We start from the raw sequence: 8589 nt of genomic DNA, 5'->3' as shown, positions 1-8589 counted from the left end.
TTAGAACATAATGGATACTAGGGATCAAACCCTAACAAAACTAACTCGATTACATGCTAAATCTCATCAATCCATCACAGTCCAACAAGCCTACGATGGGATTACTCATGCACGACGGTGAGCATCATGAAATTGGTGATGGAGGATGGTTGATAATGGTGATGGCGACGGATTCCCCTCTCCGAAGCCCCGAACGGACTCCAGATCAGCCCTCGCGAGGAAGAACGGGGCTTGGTGGCGGCTCCGTATCGTAAAATGCGATGAATCCTTCTCTCCAATTTTTTTCTACCCGAATGTGAATATATGGAGTTGGAGTTGAGGTCGGTGGAGGTCCAGGGGCCATACGAGGCAAGGGGCGCGCCCTCCACCCTCGTGGACAGGGTGTGGGCCCCCTTTTGTTGATTCTTTCGCTAGTATTTTTTATTAATTCCAAAACATGACTCCGTGAAGTTTGAGGTCATTCCGAGAACTTTTATTTCTGCACAAAAATAACACCATGGCAATTCTAGTGAAAACAGCACCAGTCCAGGTTAGTTCCATTCAAACCATGCAAATTAGTGTCCAAAACAAGGGCAAAAGCGTTTGGAAAAGTGATACATTGGAGACGTATCAGTGATCCAAGATCACATTGAGTCCATAGGAAAGCCAATACTATTAAAAGGGTATGAGGTGTTGCTTAATGGCTTGCTTGCTCAAATGCTTACTGATATTGCTCCAAAACCCTCAACCACTTTCTCCATCCAAATATGTCAAAACCCTAAACTCCAATTTGGCCCCACTAATTCTATCTATCTGGTGCCACCGAGTTCATATGACATAGCCACAGATAGAAACCCTAACAATTCGGTCTCACTGATATGGATCTCATCTCACCAATATGTCCCTGCGAACACTCTGTGACTTGTTGCATTTACTTTGGTCTCACCGAGTTATGCGATCGGTCTCACTGAGTTGACTTGGCAGATTCTCTGTTACCCTATTGCTTCACTTCGGCTCACAGAGTTGATGCAATCGGTGCCACCGAGATGATGTTTTCCCTAAGCCCTAGCACATTGGTCTCACCGAGTTATTCCAGTCGGTCCCACCGAGATTACTAACGTTCACATTTTTGAACTAATCGGTGCCACCGAGTTTAATCATTCGGTCTCACCAAGATGGGTCAAATGTGTGTAACAGTTGGATTTTGTGTGGATGCTATATATACCACTCCACCCCCTTCTCCATTTGTGAGAGAGCCATCAGAACAAGCCTATACTTCCACTATACATTTTCTAAGAGAGAACCACGTACTCATGTGTTGAGATCAAGATATTCCAATCCTACGACAAGAATCTTGATTTCTAGCCTTCCCCAAGTTGCTTTCCACTCAAATCATCTTTCCACCATATCTAAATCTGTGTGATAGAGTTGAGTGTTGGGGAGACTATTATTTGAAGCACAGGAGCTAGGAGTTCATCACCAACACACCATCTGTTACCTTTTGGAGAGTGGTGTCTCCTAGATTGGTTAGGTGTCACTTGGGACCCTCCGACATGATATGGACTTGAACCAAGAAGTTTGTAAGGGCAAGGAGATCACCTACTTCATGAAGATCTACCCGAGTGAGGCAAGTCCTTTGTGGGCAATCGCCATGGTGGGATATACAAGGTTGCTTATTCATGGACCCTTTGTGGGTGGAGCCCTCCGTGGACTCGCGCATCCGTTACCCTTAGTGGGTTGAATTCTCCATCAATGTGGACATACGATAGCAGCACCTATCGGAACCACGCCAAAAATCTCAGTGTCTCCATTGCATTTGCCTTCTCCAAACCCTTCCCTTTACCTTAATATGCAATGTTTTACTTTCCGCTGCCACACTCTTAGAATTGCATGTGTAGGTTGATTACTTGACTTGTGCGAATTACTAAAATCTGCCCACAAATAAAATTGGGAAATGATAGATTTTTATTTCGTCAAGTAGTCTAATCACCCCCCTCTAGACATACTTTCGATTCTACAAGTGGTATCAGAGAATTGATCTCCATTTGCCTTGATTTCCATAGCTTTGGTGATCATAGCCTTGCACTACAAAAAAAGACACATCCATGACATTTTGGGCCAAACAAATTTTTTTCTGTCATACTTATGACACTTCTATGATGATAATTGTGAAAAAACCCAGTATCATCATAGATGTGGTGGGATCCTACTTCTATGACAAAAAAACATGACAGAAAATGGGATTTTCGTCCTGGGCGGGCCGGAGACGCAGCTGCATGACATTCTTTGGGACGTCCATGACGGAAAAAAAACCATGGTAGAAGCGAGGGTGAGGAAAATATCGGGGAGTTCCCGGTTACAGTGGGTGGTCGGGGGCCGAGCGATGCGTGTTTCTCTCATACCGTACGTGCATGGGTGCGAGGCATTGGGCTCTAACTGAACCCGAGCGAGGCGTCGCCTAACTGAACCCGTGCGATTGCACTACAGGCTACACGTTACTGAACCCGAGCGATCGAGCGATTCCTTCACTACTGCTGCTAACTGAAGCCGATCGATGCTGCCTCTGGATGAACAATGGGTGTTGCTGGGGTGTTTGGATGAACAGTGAGCATTGCTGGGGGGGTTTGGATGAACAGTTCCTAGTGGGGGTGGATGAACAGGACCCCGTGGTGTTGCCTTTGGATGAAATGGACCCCGATCGATCGAGCCGGTTGGGGCTGGATGAACAGGATACCGTGGAGGGCTGGATGAACAGGACGACCCCGTGGAGGGCTGGATGAACAGTAGCCCATGGAGTGGTGGTTGAACAGGAGCCCGTGGAGAGGGCTGGTTGAACAGTAGCCGATGGAGTAGCGCACGGTGGAGGCTGGATGAACAGGAGCCCGTGGATGAACAGTCACAGGTGGAGGCTGGAGGAGGTCGATGGTGGATGAACAGAAGCCCGTGGAGGCTGGAGGAGGTGGAGATGAACTGTATCCTGTGGAGTCCCGTTTTGCGGTACGCCACACCCCTCCTGATGAACAGGACCCCCGTTTCGACCGTAGCGCTCCAACACAAGTCCGTTTCCTCCGTTTTGCGGTACGCCACACCCCTCCCGATCAATAGGACCCCGTTTCGACCATAGGAGGTCCAACAAAAGTACGTTTCCTCCGTTTGCGGTACGCCAGACCCCTCCCGGTGAACAGGATCCCGTTTCGACCGTGTCCGGTCGAACACAAGGCCGTTTACTCCGTTCTGTGGTACGCCAGGCCTCGTTTTCATTGGTTGTTCCGTTCAAGCCCTCCCGATGAACAAAACGACGCATTCCATTCTGACCCAGCCAGTTGGCTCCCCATGAACACGATGACGACGCATTTTCTTCATTCTGACCCAGCCATCTACATGAGCCATGGCCGTACGTATGCGCGAGTAGGCGTTCGAGACCCCACCCGTATGTACGTACGTGGCCGTATTTACTTTCTTGCACCCTGGCCGTTGTACGCACGTGTACATGCTACGTGCGCACCTCTACTACGACACGTGTGCATCTACATCGACCAATATGTACGTACACGTTCGTGACCAGAATGACAACGCTACGTATGCTTCGACCAGGTGGGTCCCGACTGTCAGGCACTTCCTTGCGCGCGAAGATGTAGCTAGTGGGTCCCAGCAGTCAGGGGGGCGAATCATTTTTCTTGCCCGTAATATGGACGCACTTCCTTGCGTGCGAAGATGTTGCTGGTGGGTCCCAGCAGTCAGGGGGGAAATGTTTTTTTCATGAAATACAGTGGCCCGTCCGGTGGGTCCCTGCTGTCAGGTGGAGGAATAATTATTTTGCGCGTAATAAGGAGCCAATTCCTTGCGGTTGCCGTGGACCCAGCTATCAGCCTATCAACGTATAATACTCTTCCAATGGAAGTCGTTCCTTGACCACCTTGACCATGCCGTGCCGAGAGCACCAGGGCGGTGGACGACGGCGAGGCGTAGGAAGGGGACGACACAGAGCCGGGGAAGACGCGGCAGTGGATGCCCACGCGTAGAGGAGTATGAGGGTTCACTGGTTCGGCTATGGTGTGAGGCTGCCGTTGTAGCAAAATAACAGGGGGTGTGAGTGAGTATAGGGATGGCCTGGCCAGCGGTGGGAGTAGTAGGGGGCGGTGAGGCCTCTGCGGCATCACAACCGGCCACGGGAGGCAGGGGCACGCGGCACGACCGACGCTGGTTTGGGCGGCTGGAGCAAGAAGACCAGAGGTTGAAGAAGCACTATGACCGTTGGATGGACATCATACGGTCAGTGGAGCTAGAATCGTTCATATTGACTAAGTTGAAAAAGCCCTCCGTCCCCGTCAACTTAGTTGGCCCACAAGTCAGCCTCCCACTATGGCGGGTCCCAGCTAGCTGGGGGTATTCATTGTTTTGTGCGTAATAAGGAGGCACTTCCTTGCGTGCGAAGATATAGCTGGTGGGTCCGACCTGTCAGTGGGGGGAATGTTTTTTTTGTGAAATACAGAGGCCCTTCCAGTGGGTCCCAACTGTCAGGTGGAGGAATCATTATTTTGCGCGTAATAAGGATGCATTTCCTTGTGTGCGGCCGTGGACCCAGCTGTCAGCCTCTTCACGCATAGTCTACTTCTGATGGTGTTGTTCGTTGACCATGTTGAACACTCCGCGCCGAGCGCATCCAAGGTGGTGGACGACGGCGAGGCCCCGGACAACAACGAGTCGGAGATGGGAAGACGCGGGAGTAGAGTCACAGACAGAGAGGTGTACGAGGGTTAACTAGTTGTGGTGCGGTGTGGTTCGGCAGTCGGTGGAGAAGAACATGAGGTGTGGAGGGGTGGAGGGATGGCCTGGCCAACTGTGGAGTAGTGCTTCACAGTGAAGCATGCTAAGCAAAGCTGCTAGCAGCAGGAGGCGGGAGCAGGTGGTCCCAGTGGCGCTGGAGGAAGAAGATGAGAGATTGAAGATGGATGCCTATCGTTGGATGTAAATCCAACGGCTAACGATGTCAGAATCATTTGTTGACTAAGTTGACAACGACTTGCGTTGGCTTCGACCTATTGGCCCACATTTCAACCTCCAAAAATGTGGCACGTATTCAACCCATTTTTTTCCAGAATTTACAGTCTTTTTTTGCGGGGTAGAATTTATAGTCAATTTGATCTTTTTTTTGAATTACGGTCCATTAGCTGGGCTGGGTGAACAAATAATGTAGCGTCCATGCGGCTCAATTATTTTTTTCCTAAAAAATTACAGTCCATTTGCACTTTCTCGAAATACACAATTTTGCTAGGCTGATTCTAATTATAATGTTGGGTTGGACCAGCAATGTTATCAAAAATAAACAGGGGCTGAGCATTTTGTTATAAATATATTTAAATAATAAGTGATTTATTATTACGTTGGTCCTTAAATCTTACCAAGCTTTTGTACACAATCACTAGGATTTTCGTTGCCAAGAAAATCCAGGATGTTATTGTTAATAAATTATTTTTATAAGTTAATAAGATGTGGGATATTGTTTTCTTACATATGTAAGTATTTGTTAAATATATGATCACAATAACAATAATATATATTAACATATAAAATAATTTATATGTATATAATATAGTTAGAAGGGAAACATAAGTTGGACCAGGCATTCCTATTCTTATATAGAAAAATAGAACAAACCTCTGTGTTTTCTTAAAAAAATATATAAATTGGGCTGCCGATGTTTCAGGAAAAATAAAACCTCGGATGGTAGGTCCATAGGCCGGTCGATACATGACGACCCTCAAGAAAATACAAATCGGCATGTCGTGGTCTGTGCATGTTAAAAAAGAAAGCCTAGACGGGGTAGCCCAAAACCCAACTGATACTTGCTGCCCTAGTGATAATAAATGATACCTGCCAGCTCCCCGGCTTTGTTGTGAATTTATCTCCTATAGTAACTACGTTGAAGCACCTAAAAAATGTAACTATGTTGACAAACCTGTGGGCCCCAACATCAGTATAGCATTTTTTTCGATAAAGGGTGGATTTTATTAACTCAAAATGTAGTATCAAGAGGATACAAATACAATGAGCACACACCCGCCTCTGCATATCTAGGATGCACACAGCCAACACAAACTCACGCACACAAAAAAAGGCCAGCAATAGCAAAGTCATATAGGACCAAAGCTATGTATAGGCAATGAAAAAGAAAATGCCTCAAAGCGATCATATCCACGATGGGCACTTGCTTGCGTACGACCATTAGGAGGAAGTATTTTTTTCGATGAGGCACTTGCTTGCGTACGACCATAGACCTAGTGGGTCCCGACTGTCCACCTCTCCACGTACAATCCTCTCCAGATTCCTCTCGTTTGTTCAGCATGTTCACAACGGCAGAAAACGCCGTCGTGGAGAGCGCACAAAGGCAAAGAAGGAGATCTGTCCACCTGAGGAAGTGCCTTATTAGTAACGAAACTACTGAACTAGGCTAGTGGCCAAGTGACACTACCCGACAACTGTTCCGCCCGGGTTCGATTCCACCTGTGCAGGGAAAATATCTCCAATTTTTTTGCCTCTGCCTTTATTGACATGTGGGTCCACATTGTCATCTACGCACACCACGTCCAACACTTGACAAAACTTCGTCCCTTGTTTTCTCTATTTTTCGCACACTCGACATTGTATGTGCATTTTGAAAATAGCACATCTTTCTGACTGTGCATCATATGAAGATGTGCTATGCATGAATGTTGATCAGCATGATGTTAACTGGCTGGTCGTTCCATTTTCAACCATGAATAAAACTTCCAACATGATGCTTACCCTGTTTGAAAAGGCTGTGTTAATATAAATGCTCCGCCTCTGAAAGTTGCAGTTTCTTATCTGAAACTGAACTTGCAGTTTCTTCTCTGAGAATCACATTGTCCGCACTTTTATACTCCTATGAAACTACATTTTCTAAGTGCTAAAAATAGATCTCTAGAATTCATAAAATGCTTCATATGCTCAATACTGCAAATCTGAAATTCAAAAGACATTCATATCTGAAAGTACTCTCAAAATACACAACACAAAACACAATTCACAACCTACAAATACTTACAACCCTAAGCTCCTCCTGATAATTCACAACCTGCCCGACTATTGGGCTGGGGGGCAGTCCCCTCCTATTGCTCGGTGGCAAACAGCCGCCCCGTGAGATGATGTGAACAACGAGGGAGAGGATGGCGGGGAAGCATCGTCAGGCCAACTGCTTTTCTCCTCTTGCAGTTGGGTTCGGTCGACGAAGACTCCATTGGCTTGCTCTGGCACAACACCCTCAGAAACTGCACCCTGTAGATGCTCGATCCTTAAATCTTTGGTGGATGCTCCATCTGGGATCGATACTCCCACCACCGCTCCCTCATGACCGGATTCGGTGAATTTGTTTGCTCCATGGCCTAGAGGAGCAGCTCTATGTACTCCCGCGTGACTCCCTCCGGGAGTATCACCGCCTTTCGCTCTGTTGCAGATATTTGGCCATGGATGTCGCCGTCACCACTAGTTGGTCCTTGTTGTCAAACCAAGATTGTATCTCAAACATCCTAGCTAGCTTCACAGGGTCGCCGTCTACGGTCCTCATGTATCGGTTGTACTCCTCCATGGATCTACTTCTACACAGCACCTTCACTCGATGCCGGTGGTTTTTGAATGGAAGAGGAGAGGAGCAGCGCTGGTTTTGGATTAGAATGGGAGAGGAGCGACGCTGGTTTTGGATTGGAACGGGAGAGGAGGGGTGGTGGTTTTGAAATGGAAGAGGAGAGGAGCTACGCTGGATTTAGATTGGGACAGGAGAGGAGCGACGGTGGTTTAAGAGGAGAAGAGTGGAAGAGCAGCGCTGGTCTTGGAAGTATTTTTTTGTTTTGCATATTTTGGGTCAAAGTTTGACCACATACTGTATTTGACAAGAAAAATGTGAATGCATGTCACCAAAAATTGTATCGTTTGGTTCGTATCTGAATGTACTTTCAAATTATATTATTTTCGCAATGTATAACATATATTTTATTTGCGAAAATCATGGTCAATTATGACCCAGAATAAAAGGGACACTAGTTAATGTGGGGTCGCTTTCTTAACTGAAGGGTAAATTGATTTTTATTTTGATCCAGTCACAGTGCGCCGGCCCTCTCGTCCAATCCTAAATCGCTACCCCATGCTCCTCTCCCTCTTCTCCGTTGCAAAACCACCTCCTCGCCTCTCCATCATCTCCATTCCAAAACCACCGTTTCGCCTCTCCCTCTTCTCCATTGCAAAACCACCTCCTCTCCTCTCTATCATCTCCATTCCAAAACCACCTTCTCGCCTCTCCCTCTTCTCTATTGCAAGACCACCGTCGGTGTCAAAACCCACGGATCTCCGGTAGGGGGTCCCGAACTGTGCGTCTAGGCGGATGGTAACAGGAGACGAGGGACACGGTGTTTTTACCTAGGTTCGGGCCCTCTTGATGGAGGTAAAACCCTACGTCCTGCTTGATTAATATTGATGATGTGGGTTACAAGAGTAGATCTACCACGAGATCAAGGAGGCTAAACCCTAGAAGCTAGCCTATGGTATGATTGTTCTTCGTCCTATGGACTAAAGCCATCCGGTTTATATAGACACTGG

This window comes from Triticum aestivum, chromosome 3B (genome assembly GCF_018294505.1).
Source record: "Triticum aestivum cultivar Chinese Spring chromosome 3B, IWGSC CS RefSeq v2.1, whole genome shotgun sequence".
Classification (NCBI taxonomy): Eukaryota; Viridiplantae; Streptophyta; class Magnoliopsida; order Poales; family Poaceae; genus Triticum; species Triticum aestivum.
This window is presented reverse-complemented; position numbering follows the sequence as displayed.